Below are 26,898 nucleotides of genomic sequence, written 5' to 3'. Positions count from 1 at the left end.
CTAAAAAATAAAATGCTGACATTCTATTTATTGGATGCCATTTTTATATTTTAGTCTATATAAACTTGCATCTTGGAACAATGCAAAAACATAAATGAACCATATTTTTATTTAAAACTGTAAATATAAAACTCTGCCTTATATTAACCATCTGCTACAAGATATTTAGTAAAACATACCTGCATTTCACACAATGGGCATTGAGGTAAAGTTAGTCTCTGGCATTAAACAGGCTCCTGCAAGGAGGAGCCATAATGTTACCGTGTGGGAAATTCCCGCCACACTTTCTCATGAACTAATTGTAGCAGGATGAAGTCTGCCCCAAGATTGAGGGCACCTAAATTAGCTCAGTGGGTGTGAGTATAAAGGCAGACTCTCACCTGTTTCTTCATGTCTGCATTTGGTCACACTTCAGTGGGAAGGTCGCTTGGTTACCTTGCAGTGGTCACAACTCAAAAGTCTGAAATCAGTAAGTAATGTTTCTCCTTCTGTACAAGACCGTGATTTTAGTTGGTTAATTCAAATTGTTTAAATTTAGAAGCTGCCTGAAGTCTCTTGTTGATATTGGGATGCGGGTGTAATTTACCCTCCCCAGTTCATCTTGGCAACGTAAAACGGAACGTACTGGCAAGCGGATCCTCCTGCTGTTGGGCCGGAAGGACTCTGGTTGAGGTGGAGTCATCCAGCTCTGACATAGCGGCTGCAGCTCGCTGGAAGCCCTGTTGCTTTGTTTTTGCATTATCCTATTGTTCTGTGTGGCCTCCGGCTTTGCTGCATTTAACGGCTGTGGTTTTTTAGATTACTTGATTAAAACATTGATTTTAATGACTGGATACATCGGAGGTTAGAGGTAACCTCATTTTAGCACCCCATGTCTAAATTGTAGTGTCTTTCTTTCTTTTTTGTATTTGCTTTGTTTAACCCTCCCTTTTGTCTCCAGGCTGAGAGCTGAAGGCGGTGGGGGGGCTTCCAGAGGAACTGGACCTGTGTGCTGTGCGAGTGACCGGTGTTGGGATTTCTTCACGATCGAGTGTCTGTTCATAAGAGCTTGGGGTGATTTATTTTGACTTATTAATCTGTTTTAGGAACCAGTTCCCACATTTGGACTGCCCTCCCCCTGCTGGTAGGCCCCAGTACTGTGCACTTCCCTTCCTATTGTGGTTCTTTGAATTTTACTGTTTTTTTAAAAATGGAACAACAAAATGAATTTTGTGGTGGAATGAAGTCTCGTTCTCATTGGTTACGTACCTTACCTATTTCCTTGGGCGCAATTCCCAAGGTGGTGCTGTGACACCCTCTGGTTACCCTGCTTTGAAGGGCAGTGTAACAGCTTCATACCCTCGTGCTGCCACATAAACATTTCTAAAACACAACAAAAACGATATAATAGCAGAACTAGCGTAACCTGGATTAAACATGTTTCAATAATATGCAAAAACAAAAACTATAAGCATATTTTATAGAATGCATAAATATTTCTTTATCACAGAGCAGAGACAAGTTACCTCGTCGGTGATCCTCATGGCTCTGAGGATTACCCATAAGACTCCACTCTTTCTAGGGTGAATGCAATACACAGTTTTACCAGCAGACAATGCATTTTAGCAGGATTTAACCTGAACCATTTCAACTATGTTACATTTGTTGTTAATGACGTATACTCAAAAACGAACGAGATAATTATTCCAACCTTTAGAAACAACAGCGGCTGTAATGCGCCACAGCAAAGGTAAAATAACCCGAACAGGTCAACTCAAAACCACTCGTACCTTTTTACTCTCTCTTTGTAGTTTAAGCACACCTGTTACCGTGGCAACCGCCTGCGCCCCGCAAGAGGAGCAAAGATTACGTTAAAAACATAACATTCAGTCCGTTACGATATGGATATCAAGTTTCCAGGCTTGATATTTATTTCTCGATTATTAATCAGCTCTTCCCTGAACACAGCGATGGTTGATTGACTAGCTGTACTTGGTGCTAGAGTTGCTAACACGAGTAACAGTTTAGTCCAAAGCCTTTTCTGCTCAAATAAAATCTTTAGTGTATGTCAGATACAGTACACATTGCATATTGATCTGTTTAGCTAATGTAAGACTGTGTAGCAGACAGGCTTCAAGGTGTAGGCTGTATCAGTACTGCCATTATGGTGTATTTGTTTGTGAGACGGCCAAGCACGTGACCATGTAGAATGGGCATCAGCCAATGAAAAGCGGCCCCTCTGGTAAGGTCCATAAGCTCTGAGTCCAGAAGTCGTATGTTAAAGTTCTTCAGCTGTCAAATATGAACAGGAACTTGAACTGACGAACAAGAGTCAACCGGCTTTCTGACTGTCTCAAACCTGCAGCTTGTGTGGTTTTTTCTTCACAGATCTGAAGCATCTAGCTCTGACAACTACCTGTCCCTCGACAATATCTGACACTACAGGCATGCAGAAGTAAAGCATAGTTTCAACATCAAGCGTCATCTAGTATCTCATAACTAAGTACTAGCATGATATTTTTCACAAACTGTACTGGCAAATACATTTCAGAATGTCAAAATATAATTGAAAAGTTTAAACTACGTCTGTCTCCAATATTCCACGTAATTTAGCAATCTAGGTTTGGCTTCATTACGATGTTTGTGTAGTTCATATCTTGTAGCTAGCGGTTAGCTCGCTAAGCTACGTCTTTTCTTACCTTGATAGCTGTGGATATATTCTTCGTGAAAGAACTTGTTTCCTTTCACACATTTGCTGGTGGGCGAATTCGCCGCTGCGTTTTAATCCGCATCAGCAAAAGAAAGTGCTGGCAAATTAAGTAAGGCTGGTGAAAAGGAGGAGGAGAGTTTTTCAGAGTACTTGAATTACAGTCACCAAAACAGGAAGTGCCGCAGCCCTTTCAGATGCAGCTTCCGGTTGTCGTGATAAAGGTCTATTCTCTTGTTGATAGGTATTTTTGTGTACCAAAAATACAAAGAAAGAACCACAGACAACGTTTGAGTTTTCAACCAAGCTTTTGCAAAAGGAGAAGACACAGCGAACTGTTCCTCTGAACAGCTCACCATGTGTTCTGAAACTGCAGTAGAACTTGCCTTTTATTAACACAAAAGAAAGGGGGCTGGTGCTGATAAGATTAGGAGCCCCCAGGAACTAACGCAAACAAAAGCAGTTTCACGACTAAGGAATCTCTAAGTAGGGGGGCCCAGAATATAAACAAACACAGGTTTACGACTAAGGAAACTCTCAGAAGACCATCTTCAAAGAACATGTTTTAAGGCTTAAAAGGAAGTCATCTCTGTCTCACACACATGTTCACACTTAAGCAATAGATGACCCTAGTAACACTACTAATGTAACAATGATAATAAAATTATTCTAACAAATGTCTTATCAGTGCCCACCTGAAAAGTCATCTGGTAGCATCATTCTGCACCACATGGCTCCAGACTTCCCTTCTCTTCCTTTGATGCTGCATAGTCTTTCGAATATGTGTTTTGTGCCCACACTCAGTCAACTTATGCATCTTCAGTCTCTGCAAGTGTCACTGGAAATGTCTTATGAAATAGAGGCCAGAACAAGAGATCATATATAAGAATAAGAATTATTTTCTGTATTCCAGCTAACAGAATGCTTGTGGACAGAATTAGTTTAAATTTAAGACCACATTGTTGTGCCACTGTTCAGGTGTACTTTTGAAGTGGACATGTTAAGTGCAATATGAAATATAAAATATGATTTAAAATAATAAATTTTTGTGTTTATTTGATTCCTATTCAAGACACTTTGATAAGAATGACTATATATTTAATATAGGAGGGTATAGACTATTGTCTATATACTTTGTTTACATTTTTGGTTGGTGGTGTGGCTCGTGATTTTTTCAATGAAAACAATGTACCTTGGCTCAAAAAAGGTTGAAAAACACTGGTCTAAAGAGGTCAAAAAACTGTGTGGCTAAACTCCAACTGTCCAACTAACTCTCCCTAGCCACACCCTAAAATTCATCAAGTGCAGGAGAATTTGTCAAAGCCTCCACAGGAGTTGATCCTCGCTGTGTTTCCCAACACGAGGTGTGTTTAACAAGCTTCCACCAACTTCACTAAACTTCAACTTGACTCAGACCAGACAGGTAACAGGTGCAATACTCACTGAAGGTTTGCCAGATGCATTCCAGGCAGCGCTGCATGGAGTCCTGACAGCCAAACAGTTTAAGACAGCCGTCAGAGACACCATGAGCTGTGGAGGGTGCACCTGAGAGAGACTACATGGGCCACCTTCTGTCAAAATTTAATCGGAGTTTGATGGATGAGTGATTAATGACCCGTGACTATCCATCCATCCATCCATTTTCTGTTCACCCTTGTCCCTAATGGGGTCGGGAGGGTTGCTGGTGCCTATCTCCAGCTACGTTCCGGGCGAGAGGAGGGGTACACCCTGGACAGGTCGCCAGTCTGTCGCAGGGCAACACAGAGACATACAGGACAAACAACCATGCACACACACACTCACACCTAGGGAGAATTTAGAGAAACCAATTGACCTGACAGTCATGTTATTGGACTGTGGGAGGAAGCCGGAGTACCCGGAGAGAACCCACGCATGCACAGGGAGAACATGCAAACTCCATGCAGAAAGACCCCGGCCGGGAATCGAACCCAGGACCTTCTTGCTGCAAGGCAACAGTGCTACCAACTGCGCCACTGTGCAGCCCGACCCGTGACTAATTGATATTAATTTCCGGTCACATGATGCCCCTCCCCCCATCCGGTCACATGATGCCCCTCCCCCCATCCGGTCACATGATGCTCCTCCCCCCATCCGGTCACATGATGCCCCTCCCCCCATCCGGTCATATGACCCCCAGGATGTCTCATGACCTCAGCGTGCTTAGCACGTGTTACAATATATTCCCGCTAATTTCAATTCAACCAATAGAAACAGAGACAGAGGGGTTTGACCTTTACTGTTTCTGCTATAAGTAATGCTGGAAAAATCAAGCACTCTACTTGTAAGAGTTGTTCAAGAACTTTACAATGAATGGAACTAAACGAGTTCATCCTGCTGCTGAGAAAAATGGACCTACCTCCTCTGCATCAGCTGATACGGATTCGAAGTTACCTAGCCCTAAGACATTCGCTAAGATGATGAAGTCAACACCGCTAACGAACAAATACTTGCTTGCTGAAGAAGAACGTGCTGTTGTATATGAGATCCCAATAGCAGTGAAACCGGATTTGGGCCCAGTGTTGGATAAACCTGTAAGCTCACCTTCGTCACCTGATGCATCTGCCTCAAAAACTGTGGATAAAAGAGAAATAGTGACAGGCGGAACGTCTCTTCTATGCGAGACCCCGATATCCATCTATGACAACTCCGGGCCTAGAGCGGATGCCCCAAAGAAATCGAAATTTTATCTGTGCCGCGTGCAGAGCCCAGTACTTGGATCCCTCAAGGCAGACTGGTCTTTAAAACCTCATGGTCTATGGGGGTCATGGGGTTATGTTTTCCGTTATGAGACCGGAGAGCTTTACCTGTACCAGCTGGACGAGGATGAGGAGCTTTCACCGATATCGGATACATGCAGCCTCACCTATAATGACTGGGCAGTGCTAAGGCTCGCAATTCCTCGCGCCAATGAAGATATGGAATTGGTCTTAGAGCGAAATACAAGAGAAGATGAACCTGACCCTCGATCTGCAAAGAAAACCAGAAGACAGTGTTTCCCGACTGATGCTGAAATTGGAAAGGGACAAATTCTCTTCAGCGCAGTGTGGGAATCGAAAACTACAGAATCTGGGCGCTGGTCCTTAAGGGCGAGCAGACGGAGGGGCGAGAGCCTGAATTCCCCAGACCTGTTTGTGTTGGAGGCTTTCAATTTGGACTGTGGTGTATTCAGAACCATGCTGGCTCTCCCATTTGAGGCCTGGTCTGAGAAAATGACGGAAGTCGGGGATCGGATTTCAGAACTGTTCCGAAAATCTCGCTGCTGGCTCGATATTTTGTCAGTGAAGAAAACTCTGACATTTCCTGTCCTGCCATCCTCTTCTGGCCCGACCCTCTTCTGAGGACCCGCCCCCTCCCCCCCCCCTACCCTATATAATGAGAGCGCTGCGGGGACTTCTGACACCAGACCTTTAGAATGGAAGAAGTAAGGAGCTATGGACTATGGGGATCAAACTGGGGTGAGCCCAGTTATTCTACAGAGACCCTCTTCACTCCTCCGTCTCCTGGAAGCTACAACATGGGTCCATATTATCCGCTTTCTCCTGTTTTATACTCTTCCTCATCAGCATCATCTCCGGCACTCTCTCCTACAAAATTTCTGATACCGAGTACTCTAGCTGAAGAGGGTATCCCTCCGACAGCAGCAGCAGCAGAGTACTCTGGGGAACCTGCTTCCATCTACTCCCAACCCCCAGCACCGGCAGCAGAGAATTCTGGAGAGCATGCAACCGGCTACTCTGAACCTCCACCTTCTCCAATTCAACAAGAAGATGAAATTGATGGATGGATACCGAGCACGCTGATTGGTGGTGTAAAAACAGCCTTACTACATCTATTCAGTTTAATCTGTGCCAAATATGTCAAGGAAACCTGCTACGGGTGCAAAACAGATCACCCGAGCCAGCGACAGCATCAGTGCCTGGAAATACCGGAGGAAGAATATTACCAACTCCACTTTCATCGCATCACACAGCGACTCCTGACTCCACGATTCATACCGGCTGTCCAGAAACTGCTGAAACAGCGCCACATACAGGTTGAGGATGCAAAAGTGAAGATGATTGCAGAAACAGTTTTACACGAACTGAAATCGGCATTCGGAATCCAGACTGCAATTAACGACATGTATCAAAGCATGTCCACTGATGAAAAACTCAACCAGCTTCGTTCTGTTTCAGAGTGTTACACTCTGAATGAAAAGTAATCTCTCTTCTGTTCTGACTTGTATTTTTCTAGTTCTATAGATTTAGTTTAAGTATTATCCTTTTCTTCATCTTATCTAGCATGTTTAAGTATTTAATTCGTACATCTATTATCCTTTTTTTTCATCTTATTTAGCATGTTTAAGTATTTTATTCACTATCCTTTACCTGTGTTTTATGACTGATTGACTAGCATTAAATATATCTTTATACACGTATTATCGTTAAAACATTTAATTGTAATTTCTAGTAAATAATTGTACTGTTTGTGATTTCTTACTATTAAAGGAAGAATAAATCCTTTGTACCATGATCTTGTTTTCTCATTATTTAACATCCGCTCACCAAAGCAGTTGACATAAGGATGGCGGAGAAAAGGTTAATGAAGACGGTATATTACACTCCATCACATCCCGGTAGTTTAGGAGGAATAGAGAGACTGAAAAGAGGTCTGGAGGATGAAACGGGAAAGAAGGTTAAGGTGGAAAAAGTACAAGGTTTTTTATCGGAACAAGACACTTATACTTTGCATAAACCAGCACGCATAAATTTCCCAAGAAACAGAGTTTTTGTCACGAGGCCTTTAAAACAGTTTCAAGCAGACCTTTGTGACATGCAAGCTTTGACTGAGGAAAATGATGGTTATAATTACTTATTAACAGTCATTGACATATTTTCTAAAAGAGCATACGTACGAATTTTAAAGAGGAAGACTGCGGATGAAGTGGTAAAAGCCTTTGCATCCATTTTCAAAGATAGTCAGACTCCTAAAAAATTGCAAACAGATGCGGGTAAAGAATTTTTTAACCAAAAATTTAAAGCTTTAATGAAAAAGCACGGCATTGAGCATTTTGCCACAGCAAGCGAAACAAAAGCCTCAGTGATTGAAAGGTTTAATCGTACGTTAAAAACAAGAATGTGGAGATATTTCACCACTAATAATACCCGTCGTTACGTCGATGTTGTGCAAGACTTGGTGAAAAGCTACAACCACAGCTACCATGCAAGTATTAAAACTACCCCTATGGAAGTGAATTCAAAAAATGCCTTTCAAATCTTTCAGAACCTGTATGGTACGTCCTCGAGCACACGCCGCAAGAATGCCAAACCTAAGCTTAAACCCGGGGATCTGGTTCGATTATCTAAATTACGCGGCGTTTTTGATAAAAAATATGAGCAGAGTTTTACGGATGAAGTATTTACAGTGACTGATACCATACTTCGATCTCCTCCTGTGTATAAACTCAAAGATCTTGATAACGAACCTATTCAAGGTTCTTTTTACGAGGAGGAGCTTCAGAAAGTGAAACTGTGTAAAGATAAGATGTACCAAGTGGAAAAGATATTAAACCGACGCACCGTAAGGGGGGTTAAACAGGTTTTTGTGCAGTGGAAAAATTGGCCTCAGAAAATTAACAGTTGGATCAGACTGGCTGACCTTCAAGATGTATAAAAGACACCTGCAGTAAATCTTACACCTGACACAACACCATGGAGCGCTCGGTAGAGGATGAAGGGTTCTACGTTACTTTACCCTCAAACGCGGGTTTAAATGTTTTTAAGGATAATACCATTTCAAGTTTTCGTGTGAATTTAGCGCAGCATATTAATTTAGAAGGTTCCTGGCAAGTTGCCTTGACAGAGATTTCTTATCCTCACACCTGGTATAATGTCCCGGAAGAATCAGCTTACTTTGAATGGAGGGAAAGAAAAGTGAAAAAGGTGTTTCGGCAAAGTATTACTCCCGGACACTACAAAAACACGACACATCTGGTTGGAGAAATCGAACCTATCCTTAGAGAAATAAAATCCGACATTTACTTTGAACCGATTTACGCTTTTGTAAATAAATTATTCTTTCAAGCAGGAGGACAATATCAAATACGTTTCCATGCTCCGATTGCTTACATGCTCGGTATGGAACCTGGAAAATGGTTAACTTTTGATAGAAAAGCTTCTCAACCAATGGACATGCAAGCAGGATTTTACATGATTTATTGTTACAGCGACGTGGTCGAACAGCAAATAGTGGGGGATAGTTATGCTCCTTTGCTGCATACGGTTAAAGTGGACGGTAAATTCGGTGATATAATCACTCAAACCTTTAACCCCCCCGATTATCTTCCTGTGGCACGGAAACATATCGAATCTATTCAAATAGAACTGAAATCAGACCAGAACGTTCCGATAAATTTTACCTATGGAAAGGCAATCGTGAAATTACATTTTCGACCTGTGAGGTCACGAGGAAGCCTGAGACAATAACTGTATGAACTTCGATGAGAAACATTCGTATAAAATACGACTGATGATAAGGTCATCATTCATACGGGCTCACCCTCGCAGCGTGAAAGAGAGTATTTACCTTAACAGAAGAACTGTATAAATCTTAGGTAACATGAGTCAGATAAATCTGAGAGATGATCCTCACCGGTTTGTACATTATTACCATAACCAGGTAGGGGGCACATTACCTGGTTTCTATGGGGCGCCGGTGATGTACGGCAGAGGTATAGGGGCGGTATTCTCAAGATTATTCAGATTTGTGTCACCCCTAGTCAAATCAGGTTTCGCCCTGGCTAAACCTCACTTAAAAAGAGCAGCCGCCAATATTGCCACGGATGTTCTAGGCAAAGCTATGAATAAAATATCTGGTTCTAAAGAGGGTCAAGAAGGGTCAGGAATTATGGTTCTGTCAAGAAGAGCAAGGACGCGCCCACCGGGAGAGCGTGCGCGAAACTTACAAATACGTAGAGCACTGAAGCGAAAGAAATCAAACGGGAGAAGGAAGGCTAAAGCGAGGAACTCTGCTCCTAGCAAAGATATATTTCAATAAAACATGGCTCTTTTGCATCACAAATCACCGGAATGCACTTTAGCCGAATTAGACTTATTTTCAGCCCCTATGACCCAGCTATCTATAGAGGACAAGGTCTACACTGAAATTTTACCGCTGTCAGCTCTTACGGACAACGGTCCTATCGAATTTATGATCCCGGGAGGAGAGAAATATCTGGACTTAAACAACACCCTGCTTCATCTACGCATCAAGATCACCAACGCCGATGGTAGCAACCTGGCTAATGACGCTGCTGTGGGATTAATTAATTATCCTCTTAACACAATATTTTCCCAATGCGACATCACGTTGGGAGACCGGCTGATATCTCAGTCGAGTTCCACCCATCCTTACAGGGCAGTGATTGAAACTTTACTTAATTTCTCTCAAGATACGCTGAGAAGCCAATTTAGCGCAGGTCTTTTTTACAAAGATACGGCGGGAGCCATAGACTCTATAGTTGTAAATAATGGTCCAAACCAGGGTTTAAATAAAAGGGCCTCCTTCACCGCTGAGTCCAGAGAAGTGCACCTGTTGGGGGCACTGCATGCTGATATATTTTTCTGTGAGAGGGTGCTGCTTAATTCTGTGGATTTAAGGATTAAATTAACAAGAGCCAGCGATGCATTTTGTCTGATGGGAGCCCGTGACTCAACTTTTCGATTGAAAATTTTGGGGGCTTCTCTTTTTGTGAAAAAAGTATCGGTTTCTCCCACGGTCCGTTTAGGACACGCTTCTGCTTTAATGCGGGGAAATGCGTTGTACCCACTTTCCAGAGTTAATGTTAAAACATATTCTATCCCTGAAAACTCAAGAATATGTACTCAGGAGAACCTATTTTTGGGGGCTATACCAAAGTATATAGTTCTGGGAATGGTTCATCACGAGGCCTTCACAGGAAGAAGGGACCTGTCACCTTTTCATTTTAAACATATGGATGTTGAGTACTTGGCTCTGTGTCAGGAGGGCAGACAGATCCCGGGCAAAGCTTTCCAGCCCCAATTCAACCAAGGAATATTGGTCAGAGAATTTTACAACATATTCTCTGCATCAGGCCGTCATCTTAAAGACCTTCCGCTGAGCATAGACCGAACTGATTTTAACCAGGGATACTCACTGTTTGTCTTTAATCTCAACCCGGGAGAGGACACAGAAGCTTTATCACCGGTTTCTAACGGAAACTTGAGGTTAGAGATCCGGTTCAGAGTCCCATTACCCCACACGACCACGCTGGTCGTGTATACGTGTTACGATTCCATTCTGGAGATCAATTCTAAAAGAGAGGTTTTGGTGGATTATTATTCATCATGAATAATCATCAACTTGAGAGTCTGCTACACCAGCTGTTGGGGAAAGTATTTTGTGGAGTTTGGGCATGCGATGAACTGTCTTTGCTCTCACACGAGTACGCAGGACCCGCATATTTTATTGTGAACACACATCCTGCTCACATGCCTGGAGAACACTGGCTAGCTCTTACTTTGGAAGGGAACGGGATTGCCACGTTTTTTGACTCCTATGGCTTTCGGCCAGACTTTGATTTCTATCCAACAAGCATCGTAAAATTTTTGAAAGACAGGTCTTCAAAAATAATATATCATAATAATCAACTTCAAGATACTCTGTCTGTTGTCTGCGGTCATCATTGTGTTTATTACTTATGTAATAGAGCATGGGGTTTATCAATGCAACAAGTGCTTGATTCATACCCCGGGGATGTGAAAAAAAACGATGTCATGGTTTCAGATTTTGTGAAAAAATATCAACGCTGTGTAAAAAACCAAAAGTTTTGTTCTTTTCACCACGGAACATGTTCTATGCAAATGTTTAAAGATTGTCACAAATTGTTAACGTGATTTTCTAATATTATTGTATTAAAACAAGAGACTGTACACCTGAAAAATGCTTTAATAAAATATTTTATTGAAAAAAAGAATTGTTGTCAGAGAGTTTATGGAGTAAAAGCAATCCAACGTGATGGTTTTGTTCTTTTACGCGTACTTTGTCTGTTTCTGATCTTATTCTGTAGATTAAATTTAGGGGATAAGATAAATTTCTTTTTACGCGTACTTTTTACATCCGTCACCTCATCCCCGAAATCAAATTTAGGGGATAGGATAATCTTCTTTTTTTCTCTTCTGGAAGGGATTTTGACACCGTCTGTCTTGACACGCAAATATTGTTCACGAGCTTGTGGATTATTAACAGACGATACCGGGAAATTTAATTCATCCAGTGTGGAAAGGAAATCGGTCCATCCTGCAGGCAGGAGGCTTTGGGATTTTCTTTTAAACGGAAGCAGAAGGTTTTTGAGTAAATCAACCAAATGAGAACCTTTCGTGACATTTCCTTTATAAACAAATTCTGCTTTAGATGTCCAACCGCTGTTACTTTTGGACAGCTTTTTCAAAATGTATTCAGCATTTTTACGATCTCTTTCAGGAAGCGCTTTCACAACTTCATTAGCAGTTTCATCCAATTCGGTAGTTTTATGATTAGAATCATCTTCACGGTTTCTAAGTTCAGGATCATCCTTGGTACGCTGCACAGTCACAGATAACTGTGGCTCTTCTAGTTGACCTTGCTTGATTAAAGATAGAGATCTTTGTAGCAAAGCATCATATTTCTTAATTTTCTCGTATGCAGTGAGCCCTGATTCATTCAAAATGGCTCTCATTTGAGAATCCAGATCCTCCTCCGCCGCATCTCTGATTGAAGTCTTTGAGGAGTTCAAATGTTTAAACTGATGAGGTGAGATGAGAAACATCTTTTGAGATGTTTTAAGAGCCATTGCTTTTGTTCTATCTGCTGAGGATTCCGCCCACTAAGTTTCCTATTAACGGAGTCAGAGCAGCTAGCAGGGGGAGAATAAATCCTCCTCCTTGACTTTTAAGAGCCAGCTGTTTGCGCTTTAATCCGGTTCTTTTATCGGCCAACAGTCTGATAATTTTTCGCTGCTTTTTCAATTTCCGGTGTTGAGAAGGTGTTAGTTTAATATTTCCTTTTGGAATGTTCAGAGCAATCTCACATAAAGTTTTAAGAAAATCCGGTGAGCAATGAGCTAAAATATCTTTACGCTTCTGAGGGGTGGCCTGGTAAAGAGCCCTGAGCATCGGAGCATTCCTTTTTATGCGTGCAGACATTCTGACTTACTTTGATTTAGGTACATACACCACTGGCCATTCGCCGGGTAATACCCCCGTCCTTAACCTGTAACGTTCTGGGCAGCTAGGAGTAAGATCTACGATTAAATATCCGTGAGCTTCTTTGGTTGCATCTTCAAAACTCTCCAGGAAACTTGCTTTAGCTGATGGGAAGACTTGACGCGCTAGTATATCCACCTGTAATTTATCTCGAGGGTTCTTAAAGAGCACCATATAATTACTGTTGAGACTAATGGTGCGGCTGTATTTTCCCTGCTGAAATACATTCTGGGTGAGATATAGAACAGACATATTTCTATGATGTCGATATTGGGTGAACAATTTGGCTACTTCAGGGTGGTTAGAAGCCTGGAAAATGACATCATCCAAAATGACCAAGTGACTTTGATTCACAGGGAATAAATCTTCGTCATCAAAAGAATCAGGCAGTCCTTCCACAAATTTAATATTTTTATTCAGTTTTTGCAATTCAGCATATAATGGTTGAAAAGAAGTAAAAATCCAAACAATATTGTCCGGTACAACATTCATGACATGCTCAAGATTTTGCAACATTTTCCCTACAAAGTATGATTTTCCACATCCACTTGCTCCCACAATCATACATGAGAAAGGTGTTTTGAATCTAGGGTCAAAGTATACCTCTTGAACATCGTTGGAATAAGACATTTTTATTTTTTTATTTTTTCCTTGTCTCTTAAACTCTAATAACCAAAAGGTAGAGTTGAACCATCAGGAAAAAGCCTGCGTTTGTCATACACAACCTGAAACCTTTTAAGAAATGTCGCGTTTCTCAAAACGAACCCTTTTTTATCGCGTTTTATGGTGTGTTGCGGTGTTTTGATAACACCGTGTCGGGACCCCTCTAAGTACCCTCCCACCAGCTCTCTGATGCTGTCAAAATTGACTCTCTCGCTGCACTCATAAGTTTGAGTGATGCCTTTCACCCGGATCACCACTTTCTTTTGATTTTTTGTCTGGTAAGCATAACTTTTAGGCCCCGCTGCTACAAATTCCTGAATGGTGTCACCTCCTAATTCGTCGGTTAAATCACCGAGATAATTTCCCAGTTCTAGAGGACTCTCACCATCTTTTACCACATAGATCAGGCTGTCTGTGTCTATGTAGAGAATCTTATCCTGCACTCGCTCCAGACAGCTGAAAAATTTTAAACGAGCATAAGCTGTGGTAAATGCTGCGATGAAAATATTATTTGATTTGTTAGGACGAACGATGCAACGTTTGCTGTAATTCCACTGGATCATACAGGTTTCAGGGTTGATAAAGTGAAAGTACTTCACCACGTATTTACCTGAGAAAAAAAAATTGAAATATTCATCAGGATCACTTACAAAGCTGGTCTGAGAGAGATCATTTCTTTGTGCAAACTTTCCCCAGAAGCTATTGAGACACAGTTTAGCTACTTGTCTTTTAGCAGGGTTCACCTCAATTTTCCCAGCATCTAGTTGAATACCTTGATTAATTTGATAATCTCTCACATATTTCAACCTGCTCTCCTGATCCATCGCTTCAGGGGGATAACCACTGGCTTCCTGTTTCCCCTTCAAAAAGGTGTGAATGTAGCCTTTAAAGATCGAGCTACTGCTTCTCTCAAAATGCCAGACCTCAGTGATTTTTCCAAGACGATAACCACATTGCAATGCTTTTTGAAACTCCGCACTCACCCAAACACCTGTCAGAGATCGAGCCTCGTCCTCATGGGTGCAGATCCCTGATTGATTGTTAATATCTGCACATGTGCGGCAAAGAGTGAAAACTAGCTTACCCCTAGATGTCTTGTAGGGTAGAACTGGAAAAAACAGGCCTCGTGGAGGATAAACGGTAGCTCTGATAAAACCAAAATAGTTGACGGGATCATCGAAATCTTTGTAAATGAGGGTGGGGTGACCTAGCGGATATTCACACGTAGCATTTACATAAGGGTAGAGAGATGTGAAGTCCACATAATGCACAGACTCACCCGGTCCAGCTGTGAACCTGAGCTTTAGAGCACAAGTTCGACCTCCGTACAGAGCGTTCCGAGGGACCAAAGGTTCTGGCGCATCAAATTTTTCCAGGAATCTGATTACCCCTGGATCAGACTTTTTCATTTCATCCCACTCATGTTCCCACACAGTCTCGACTCGAACACCATAAACGGCTTGCAGAATCTTAGATCTTTCAACCGTAGCTGCATAAATTTGTTCAAACGGTACTTTTCTCAAAGGACACATTTCAGTCTGCTTGAAACACCGAGGGCAGCCATGGTAAAGACACCCGTTGAAAGAGAATACGGTGGCTAAACCTGAGATTACTGCGAATCCGTCGACAAAATAGGGTCCGATTTTGCGTTCGCCCGAGTTTAGCGCGTGCTCAATATGTAAGTTCTCACTGTCCATCTTCCACTCTAGCCACTGAATTGAAGCATTGGAGAAAGTTTTGGACCCACGCCTGTAATCTACAGCGGATGGGATCGCCAAGGATTTCTCTGGAAGAAAATTGGTCACAAAAACCTGCATGCATGCAGAAGCAATTGTGATGCTCTTAAAGGGATCCACATTTGTCTCCTTAAAAAGCTCCTCTCTGAATTTAACACAACCTTGAAAAAGAATGTCCACATCATTTTTGCAATAATGCAGGGATTCTTTCTCAAAGTCAAAAATGCCTTTGGATGCTTCACCGTACCAGTCAGTAATTTTCTGCCGCTCATCTGGATTCATAAGTTTGACGCCGTAAGAATCTAAAGGAGGAAACATACCCACATACTTGAGATGCTCTTCAGCGGAAAATTCGTGGGGAAAATATCCTTTCGAGCGGTCATGGAAGCCCAGTGCTTTCGGCATGGCACTCAGTTTCATAGTCAGAAATGACAGGCTATCAATGAATTTCAATTTGTAATCGGGGTCTGTAAAACAAAGAATTTTTCCTCCTTGCATGATTAGAAAAGGCTTGATACCTAACTGCAGCATTGAGTTAAGCATTAAATAACTATCAAACCCATGAGCATTATGTGCGATGAAAGTGTATCCCTTATACATACTTCTTCGAAAATGAAGAAGAAATTGCTGTGCACAATCCAGGCCATAAGCGTGCCATTCAACACCTTTCACAGATTTTGAACAGAGTAGAAAGGGTTTATGTATGCCGCTCTGATCGACAAATGTTTCAAAATCGTAAAACACTAGTTTGTCATGAAGTTTGTCATCAGTAGTACTGGTTTGGATGTAGCATTGATGATCGTTAAGAGTTACATCTGTACCAGGAGGTAGATTTTTTTCACCGCAGATGACACATTTTGATTCGCATACGTGAAAAGTTTTCTCCTTGGTCATAGGTACGTGATACAACCTGTTACACGTAGAACAAAGTTTGATCATCTCACAATCACTTACAAGCATTTCAGCATGAGGTCTGTTGCGAGGTTCTTTGTGCCTATCGAAGCATGTAGAGTTTCGACATATTCTGTTACAGTCATCGCAGCGTACTGGATTGTACTGCAATTGTGTGCAACTGTAACAACAGCAGACACCACAGTAGCCTTGGCAATGATGGGTGTTAGAATTATTATAACCGCCGTAACAAAATTTGCAATGATATTTTGAACCGGTAAAACCTGCAAGATTCCTAATGCCATAGAAGTGATTATTATGGAGGAGGAGAAAGCAGGGATTTGAACGATTTTGGAAATCTGTTTCAAATTTAGATAAAGCCCTATCTTTTGAGGTTCGATGAAACACTACAATTTTTCTTTGTAGAATGTTTTCAAACTTTGCGACGTCGCTGAATGTAACCGCTGTCTGATCAGTTAGACCTGCCTGATGCTGCCACTTTCTTCCCTGTTCAAGAGCTTGTTTATCTGTAAATTCAGGGTGAGCTACATGTGCCAGGCTGGTAGCAAAACACAATTTATTTCCTGTATTTTCTACAATATACAGGTGACGTCTCTTCTTATTAATCAATTCACATTCCAATGTTCTTTCAGCCTTGCGTTTTGAACCTCCTGTGGGATTCTTGACTATCTGAAGAATCAGCTCCAATTTACTTTCTGACGGCAGCTCTGCATTAGATTGAACCAGCCCATCTAAAAATTCCTCAAATGCAGGCAGGATTGCATCATTATCAGTAACAGAGATATTTATGTGATGAGAAATATCACCCCACAGTAATTCTAACTGTACAACGTCATTACGTACAGCTATTGATCTTGCAGTATTAGCCAGATCAGTTAAAACATTCATAACTGCGGTGTAGAATTCAGCAATGTCAGGTACAGCATGGGTTGGAGGCGCGATTGATAACGATCTCCTTATTTCAATGTTATTGAAACGCTGACGTTCAATTCTCTGACTTTGATCTAGATTACCTCCTCGCTGCTGCTGTTGCTGCTGTGCTTGATCAACTGCTGCAGAAACTGATTCAGATGGTAACATAGATTCAGTATTTTGAAAACCTTCATCTAATGAAATGCTAGACGAGGCAGCCGGTGAACCAACGGGCGAGTTTTGTGGAGATATACAGTTATTTAAACCGCGGACGGCATCGTCAATTTGTCTGAAATAGTCTGAGACTTCAGATGCGTTTAAAATATCAGAGATTGGTGATCTAGCAGGGCTAAGAGCAGGGCTCTGTGTAAAGTCATTTCCCCCGGTATTCAAAGCTGAAGCGATTGTTTGTAGAATCTGGATGGAATTAATAATTTGTTGGGAATAATCTGATTGAGATTCTGTATTTTGAAAAGTTTCATCCAACGCAGATGAGGCAGCCGGTGAGTTTTGCGGAGATATGTAGTCATTTAAACCGTGAACGGCATCATTAATTTGTCTGAAATAGTCTGAGAGTTCAGATGCGTTTAAAATATCAGAGATTGATGATTTAGCAGGGCTAAGAGCAGGGCTCTGTGAAAAGTCATTTCCCCCTGTATTCAATGCTAATGCAAGTGTTTGCAGAGTTTGGATATTGTCAGCTATTTGTTGAGAATAATCTGATTGAGATGATTCAACTCTAGCTTGTTGGTGTTCCATTCTTTACTGAGTTATAAGAGACAAATCATACATGAATCATTTCACAATCACCTTTGCGTCGGAGGAAACATTTTGCAGCACTGTTCTGACGGCTTGTAGCAGGATTTTAACTTTTTCTCGGTTGCGAGCCAGAGCTTGTCGTCTTTTTCGAGCTGGAGGTCGGTCCAGAAGTAGAAAAGATTCTGTAATAAATAATTAGGAATAAATAATTAGGAATAAACTTCTAACAGTTATGAGATGTGATTTTACTAGATAAATTCAAATAATGTACCTGTAATCAATCCGTCCAGCAAAACAACTCGCGCTTGTAGATTTTCTGCAGTGAGCCTCTTTCGTATTTCATGAGCGTTGAAAGCTGTGAAATATATTTAATGTGATTACAATCATTTAGGTAAGGCTGCTTTGATTCTAAACAATACTTTACTGAAAAAGCATTTATGTATTTATTTATTTATTTTTTAAATTATGGTGTGTGGGGAAATAAATACACACAAACTCATTTTTATTACATCATGGCACAATCATTAGACATACACATGCACAGAGAGAGCAAGGGATCTTCTGCGGGGGAGGGGGTCACTCACCCCTGACCATCGGCTGTTATGTCCTGGAGACAAAAAAGCGCATGCACACACCCACACACACACACACACACCCACACACACAGCCCTACACACCCCTGGACACACACATACACACACACACACACACACAGCCCTGGACACACACATACACACACACACAGCCCTACACACCCCTGGACACACATACACACACACACAGCCCTACACACCCCTGGACACACATACACACACACACACCCCTCCCCTCTGCTGTCTCTGTCTCTGTGTGTCGGGGTGGCTTGAGTAACATGTTCCCAGTGTAGAAAAATATTCACACCCCTCCCCATATTTCGCATTTTGAGGTGTTATAAAGACAAACTTTATTAGCATTTCTGTTACGTATATCTATCTTTCTTTCCATTTAAAATAAGAGTTTGAAAATAGGGACTTGCATTGGAATCAGACGTGAGAAGCATTAAAGGTATATATCTTTATTATCTAAAACAAATAATTAAACTTACATAGGCGGAGAGAATTAGTAGGCCTCTCAGGTAGCTGATCTGGTTCCGGTTCAGGTAACGATTCTGGCTCCGCTTCACGTTCCGGCTCTGGCCTTGCTTTGGCAGCTTGCCGTGGCGTGGTGTTGAAATCAAATCTCTGCCCTGAAGGCAGGTCTGCCACAAGTTCGTCTTCTGATTCAGATGAAATGACAATTACATCATCTTCATCAGGGGTTAAGCCTGTAAAATGAAAAAAAAATCAGTTTCCTGATTGGTTCAAATAGGTTATTATTTAAAAGAAAAAAAAACTTACTCGGTATTCCTGTATTAGCAGAACCGGATGGTGTCACAGCTGCATTCTCCGTGTGAGATGATGTTCTGATAGGTTCAGAGTCATTTCTTTTCTTATTCAGCGACAAGCGACTCTTTCTACGGGTGTCCTGGACATCTGTAAAAATTAGAGTATTGGTTTAATTTTCTCGCTTTTAAAACTTCGGTTACAGAGATAGTAAATTACCGTTTCTATTGTTAAATCCTATAGGATCCTAGTGTGTCTCCTGAGTATTTGCAAGATCTGTAAGCAAATAATATTTTAAATTATATTACAACTCTGACTAAAAAGAAAAAAAAGAAAAGTATAGTAATCACACACTTACCGCTTATAAATTCCGATTCCAAGACGATGTTAGGATCTTCTGAAACTGCGCCTAATAATAAGAAAATCATTATTAAGCATGATGCATTTCTGTATATATATATTTGTATAACTATACAGTTTATGGTTAGAGAAAGATAATTTAAGAATTGAATTTACTTACGATTAAACAACCCTGAAAGAACCTGGGAACTTAAAAATGCAGATCTTCCTGAAAAGTCAGACATGATTCAAAATAATACTTCTTTAAAGAAAATTAATAAGTTTACAAGTCTAAAAAATTCTGTTGTACCGGAAGTCACTTGACGTCGTGCAGAGCTGTGGTTCTTCTCCGTACAGATGTTAGCTCCTTTTAAAGAGGCCTAAGAGGTTTCTGTCCATTCATCTGCTTGGACAAGCACACCCACCCTATCAAGAGGGGACTTTTGTTTCTATATGTCTTTACACACACACACACACACACACACACCCACACACACACATACACAAATGGCCTGGTGAGCAACATTGTCGTGGGGCCTCCTCGCTAAAGTCACGAGAATGAATCCTGTGCTGGCGTTAACATCATATCAATCAACCCCCGATAGAGACCCTATTGAGATGATCGGAAATATACATAGCCACACGTGTCACGCGGAGTTCCCCTTAAACACTGTATGGCGTTGAGACATCCTCAGGGACATGTGTGCCCAGTATTCTCCCCGGACACACGCTCACACACGAACGGCTTGGTGAGCAAAACCGGAGTTAATTACAACATTCTATTTAAATATATTATATCGTATATTATTCTTGATTATTTATCACTTATTGTTTTTTATACTTTAATTGTATTAGTCATAAAACTCGGAGCCTGTCTCTGTTTCTATCGGCTAATTCAAACTCATAGAGGTCAGAAGGAGTTCACCTTAAACACTGTATGGCGTTGAGACATCCTGAGGGACATGTGTGCCCAGTATTCTGCCCGGACACACGCTCACACACGAACGGCTTGGTGAGCAAAACCGGAGTTAATTACAACATTCTATTTCAATATAATATATTGTATGTTACTAATGATTTTCTAACACCGAACCCCTTGTCTCTGCTTCTATCGGCTAATTCAAACTCATAGAGGTCAGAAGGAGTTCAACTTAAACACTGTATGGCGTTGAGACATCCTGAGGGACATGTGTGTCCAGTATTCTGCCCGGATACACGCACAAACACTGACGGCTTGGTGAGCAAAACCGGAGTTAATTACAACATTCTATTTAAATATATTATATCGTATATTATTCTTGATTATTTAACACTTATTGTTTTTTATACTTTAATTGTATTACTCATAAAACTCGGAGCCTGTCTCTGTTTCTATTGGTTGAATTGAAATTAGCGGGAATATAGTGTAACACGTGCTAAGCACGCTGAGGTCATGAGACCGGATGGGGGGTCATATGACCGGATGGGGGGAGGGGCATCATGTGACCGGATGGGGGGAGGGGCATCATGTGACCGGATGGGGGGAGGGGCATCATGTGACCGGATGGGGGGAGGGGCATAATGTGACCGGAAATTAAAATCAATTAGTCACGGGTCATTAATCACTCATCCATCAAACTCCGATTAAATTTTGACAGAAGGTGGCCCATGTAGTCTCTCTCACCTGCAGCAGAGCCTCCTTCATCGGAGCATGCGTTGGAGCCCAGGTGTGAAATAATTAGAAATAAATGCTGTAGATGTATAACATTGTGTGCAAGGAATCCATATGGGGACCAACTTTTAATATGATTGAAATAAATTAGCTTTTTGATTTACTCATTTGAGATGTGGACATTTACAGTTATTTAAATCAAGTTCTGAATAACTTTTTAATCTGAATGTGTTTTATTTTGCCAGTAATTTTGATGTCCTTCTGGTTTGATACACCAGTTAGTACTGCACTTTGCTTTTACTTTTTATGTGTATTTTGTCTGTTACAAGTAACTTTTACACACAACAGAGAAGATTGTTTCAAGTTAATAATTCCTTAGCATTGGTTTTTAAAAAGTGTTAGTTCGACTGGCAGATTATTTCACTTATGGGAAAAATATGTTGTTAAAAGTATGATCCGTCAGTGGAACTAGTAGTTTTTTAAAATTAATATTAAGGAATTATTTACTTTAAAAAGCTCATATCTTGCTGAAAAGTTACTTGTAAGTTAGTTTTGTCTTACTTCATGTACTAAAAAACTAGACCAAAAATACTTGGTCAGAGTTTGTGTTTTCGCAGTGCATTTATTACATGTTAACAGATCGCGAAAAAAAAGCAATTGGCTGAGTTTTATTTTGGAATATCAGAATGCCTCACTTTTCAAATATTTATAATGAAAAATTGTTCAAAAAATTCTTTCTGCTTAAACTTTACAATTATGTTAATTCAAATTCAAACAAAATACCCTGAAGTTTGTGTTTATAAGGCAACAAAAAGAAAAAAAAAAAACGTTTAAAATCAGTGTAAAAGCTGTGGTGAGTCTGTATCACAGATTTCAAAAGAAAATAAAAACGGAAAGCCGCGGATAATATAGGAAATAGCGCCCCCTTGACTTCCAGAGTGCAATGGTCCCATTTCCAAATAAGGTATGAGACTGACAGTGGTCCGTCCCCGCCCCTTTCTGTTTGCAGCGATGTCCTTCTCGTATAGCCTACTTCAAGTATTATTTAACTTTATTTTGGAACCACTAATTTTGTGCTGAATGTATTTTAAGTGTAATTAAATTGTAGAAAATCACAATTTGAAGTATTTTTATTTTTTATTTTATTTTATCTACAACTACTACTCAGTGGTAGTTGTTATTATGTCTTGTCTCTATGCTGTAACTGCGAAGTAATTTCCCTGCTGGGATGAATAAAGTACTTCTATTGTCAAGAAAATCCGAGCTCATCCCACTTCCCTATGCTGGAGATTTTAGTTTAACAGTAATAATAAATAAAGTTATCTTTAAAATGAATCACTCAAGTGACGTCAAGGCCCAACAGTAGACTTAAATGTCAATAAAATAAATCTGGTTGTGTGTGTTGTTTTTGTCTCATGCAAACTTTGCTTTAATTCTACTTTTTTCTATCTAATCATAAGAAATCAGTCAGTCAGAGAGAGTCATGAAACAGGAAGAGCAGGTTTCCTGGAAAAAGAGGAAGTAAGTTTCCAGCCTGCAGATTTATAAAAATAGTTGAGACTATTCCTTATTTCAAAGCATGAAAGTTTTAAAGAATGAAATCTAAACATTTTGAGTAATTTGATAAGATTCAAAGTAAAATACTTATATTAATATTGGTTTACTTGTAATAATACTTACAGTTACATTTGTGAGAACACTTACAAGAAAAACAAGTAACTGTAACTTTGGTGTCAAATAATTAGAATCATGGATTATTCTTGGTTTCTTTTCAGAAAAACATCTGTAATAACTCACACTAAGATTATAGTAAGAGTAATTAATAAGTTATGGTTATAAAATCATAAATGAATGCTAAATCAGAGAAGCTAAAGAAAATAAATGTGATATAAATGTGATCTTGACATTGAACTTGACATGGTGTAAAAAGGTGTAACTGCAATTAAACATCACTGATATGTTGGAGGTAGATGGTAGGTGAAAGGTGAAAGGTTAAGGGAGAAAGGGGAACTAACAGGAGAGCAGAGATGATCAACGCCTTATTTAGAAACAGATTGAACAACGTAAACGTTTCAGAGAAAAGGTCGTGCAGGCAAGGGACATAGGAGGTTGAGCAACCCTGAGACATTAGCACAGACATCATGACATGATGTCTCTTAAGACAGTGATGGATATGAGATCATCTGTCCAAGCAGTCAGCCAAATGAAACAAGCACAGCAACAGTGCTAGCCAATGCAAATGCACCAAAAGGGTGGATATAAAAGGTGGGTGCAAAAGAGGAACCTTTCATTGGATCCTCCAGGCAGCTTCGAGCCAAGATCGAGATGGACGAAGAACTCTGCAGCTGAAGAAGAGCCGGGGCCACAGAGCCGAAGACTGTCCTGCGCATGGGGACCAACCCGTCAGGCCCACAACCTGTGGCTTCAAATTGCACTTCTCTCATCGGCTGGGTTCAGACCCCAAAGACAAAGATGAAGACAAAGGCAAAGACAAAGAAGAAGAACTGGTGCCTTTTTTCCTGCCAGCACCAAGTCCTGTGTGACCTCACCATCCATGCGGAGAAGAAGCTCATCAGAACCTACAGAGATCCCTGCCTTCGCCGATCAACTTCCTCCTCCTGCTGCAACACCTTCTTCATCATCAGGCCAGGTCTGGGGTTCGAAACGCCAAACTCCGTCCGTCTCTCTCAAAGGTTCCCTTTTTTAGTTCTCAGTGTCAGCATTAGGGAAAGATAGACTAGATGATTGATTTTACTTATTTGATTATTTCTGCTACTGAATTAAGCTGTACTGACCCTTGCAAAACTGCCTTACTAATAAAATATTTAGCATAAAGAAAATCTAAAAGATGTTGTGGACATTCAGTTAATGAGTCACCTTAAAGTTCTTTGATGGTTGTAAAATAGCTGTGATGTTTGAGTCTGGAGAGGAAAAAGTGCAAAATGTTTTTAGGTTGCTGGTAGCCCATATGTAAAACATCATCCTTGGGACTCGCCTGAGTCACTAAAACCTACCTGGTTCAATAACAAGAGCACGTTGTAAAATAGAGAACGAGCGACAGTTAACAGGTGTGCTCTGTGAAACTAGTTGGCTGTAGGCTGCTCAGTCTGGCTAATTCACAGGGGGAAGAAGGGTGGGACACCTGGATGTAGGCCGTCAGAAACCAGGCGAATCGTTTCTCGAAACCAGCTTAAACAGAGTTTACTTCAGTTCTGGACAGGATAAATCCCAGCAGATTTAGGAAACTCAATTAACCCGATAGAAGGAGAGCTGATAGCACATCTCCCCTCTCAGAAGAGGAAGTACGAGAGTGAGAGAGTAGAGAAAGGAGGGGGGGCAGGGGGGTGCGCAACAACACTATTCTATTCTATTCTATTCTATGTACTAATTGTACTATTATGGGCATTTTTTGGAACAACTAAAGGTGTAAGCATTGAACAAGGAGAGAAAACATGGCAGTTGTGAACGGCTATCTTTTATGAAGAACTCCACATAGACGCGTTATGCAGCTTGCAGAACTCAGCTTTATTACTCTGTGTGACTACTAACTACTGGATGTACAGCGCATGCTCATCAGTCTGCCCCTCGGGCTACGGAAGCCTCACTGTGACATATAACTATATCTCCCCCTTTCAGCAGCGAAACACGCATGCTTAACCTTACACGGGTACTTTGCAGAAATACTTAATGAGTTAGAAAATAGCATATCTGAACACTACGACATTGGGGTAGACTGCCCTCAGTCCGCAGCAACGTAGGGATTATTCTGCCCTCAACAGTTGCTGTTCCTATCAATCCTACAAAACAACTTAAAAGTTTTATTTACTGCTGGTAACTCCAACATCTATAGCATGTGAATCTTTACTCTTAGAGTTCCAGTGCACCTTCAAATTCCAATTTACATTTTCTCTCCCCCCCTTTTTTTACCATATTAAATTACCCTTATATATGAATAAAACAAAATTGTAATATGCAATAATGTTTTGCCTTGTCCTTGTAAACTTAAAGTAGAACAAACTTAATACTGAACTCTACAGGTTTCACACCCAAACACTTGACCTAACATGTGAAGTAGAGGACTTTGAGTCACTAAGTGCCTCTATATCTCAGAGGAATTCTGATTACTCTTCCCCTGGATGTAATCTGTGAACCTTCAAGTGAAGTTAGACACTCCACCTCTGGGTACAGCTGCTTCTGAACGGGGCTCCTGGCCATGGAGTCGGAACTGTCCTCAGGTGGAAAGCTACTGGTCGGTTCCACTGGGGAATCAGGTGACTGTAGCTGATTTGGTCGATCAGTGGACTGTGGGACGGCTTGGAGGTGTCTCCGATTCTGTCGTAGCACAGCTCCATTCTCTGTTTCCACCATGCTCCTTGCATTTGGCAATAATCTTAGACGGGGTTTTCCAACCTTTTTCACCATCCAGTTTTATCCTGACGTTCTGTCCTGGTTGTAGTGTGGGAAGTGATTGTGCAGAATGATGGCGATCATAGAAGAACCGATACGCTGACTTTGTCTGATTGTCCTTTTTCTGCACCAGTTCTTGTCAGGATCTGTGTTTTTCTGTGTTTATTTAGAGTTTCTGTGTCCGTAAGTCTCTTCGTTGTCCTGTCCTCCCCTTGATTGTTCCCAGGTGTGTCTCGTTTCTGTGATTACCCTCCCGTGTATTTAACTCCACCTGTGTTCTTTGTTCCTCGTCGGGTCCTCGTCAATGTTAGCTTCTGTGTCGTCAGTGTTTCCATGTGCCTGCTGCTCGTTGTTCGGATTAAGTTTTCTCATTAAATCTTCATATTCATCATACCTGGGTCCGCTGCATCTACCTCACCACTCTTCTCACCCGCACTTCATGACAGTTCTTTGTCCACCGGAGCAGCTTGCAGCTTGTTCTTCAACATAGGAAGTGTAGTTCTAATCTCTTTTCCAATCATACGTAGTGCAGGGCTCAGGCCTGTCATCAATCATCAACGACTATAGACCTGATGCCCTGACATCCCACACCATGAAGGTCATGGAGAGACTCCTGTTGGCCAATGAATAAGCAGACAAGCGTATTCATGGCTGAGTGCTTATTCAGGGTAGTTTGTTTAGGGTAGATAAACTAACTCCATGGAGTTGGAGTTGATGATGCCATCATACACGTGCTTCAACAAATCCATTCTCATCTGGACAAAACAGGCAGCACTGTGTGAGGATCATGTTATTTGATTTCTTCAATGCAATAACACAATTCAGCCTGATTTGCTTTGTCAGCAAGTCCAAAAGACACAGGTGGAAACCTCAACAATCGGACCACAGTTTGTGAGACTGAAGGACTGCATGTCTAACCAGGTGGTCAGCAACAAACGAGCACCACAGAGCACTGTACTCTCACTATTCCTTTTCATTCTGTACACTTCAGACTTCCAACACAAGTCCAGATTTCTGTCATTTACAGAAATACTTGGATGACTGTGCAGTTGTCGAGTGTAGAAGCCTAAATTCAGTTTTTGTTCATTCAGACTTTAGGATAAGTTATGTTCATATTTCTTATTATAATTTGTGTATTTGGATAAAGATGTTAACTAGTTGGATCTATTGCATAGTAATTTACCATATTTGGATACACTAATGTCTTGCA

The 26,898-nt window shown here is 41.0% G+C and overlaps 1 long non-coding RNA gene across 1 annotated transcript; it reads right to left on the bottom strand.

Moving 5' to 3' along the window:
• Nucleotides 1-17,585: 17,585 nt before the first annotated feature.
• LOC114151608 (uncharacterized) lies at nucleotides 17,586-18,358 on the bottom strand. Its single transcript, XR_003596970.1, has 2 exons — nucleotides 18,202-18,358; nucleotides 17,586-18,112 (listed from the first exon to the last, which is right to left on the bottom strand). It is a non-coding gene; the product is annotated as an uncharacterized LOC114151608 (long non-coding RNA).
• Between the last annotated feature and the right edge of the window lie 8,540 nt (nucleotides 18,359-26,898).

This window comes from Xiphophorus couchianus, chromosome 9 (assembly GCF_001444195.1).
Source record: "Xiphophorus couchianus chromosome 9, X_couchianus-1.0, whole genome shotgun sequence".
NCBI classification, from domain to species: domain Eukaryota; kingdom Metazoa; phylum Chordata; class Actinopteri; order Cyprinodontiformes; family Poeciliidae; genus Xiphophorus; species Xiphophorus couchianus.
This window is presented reverse-complemented; position numbering and strand designations above follow the sequence as displayed.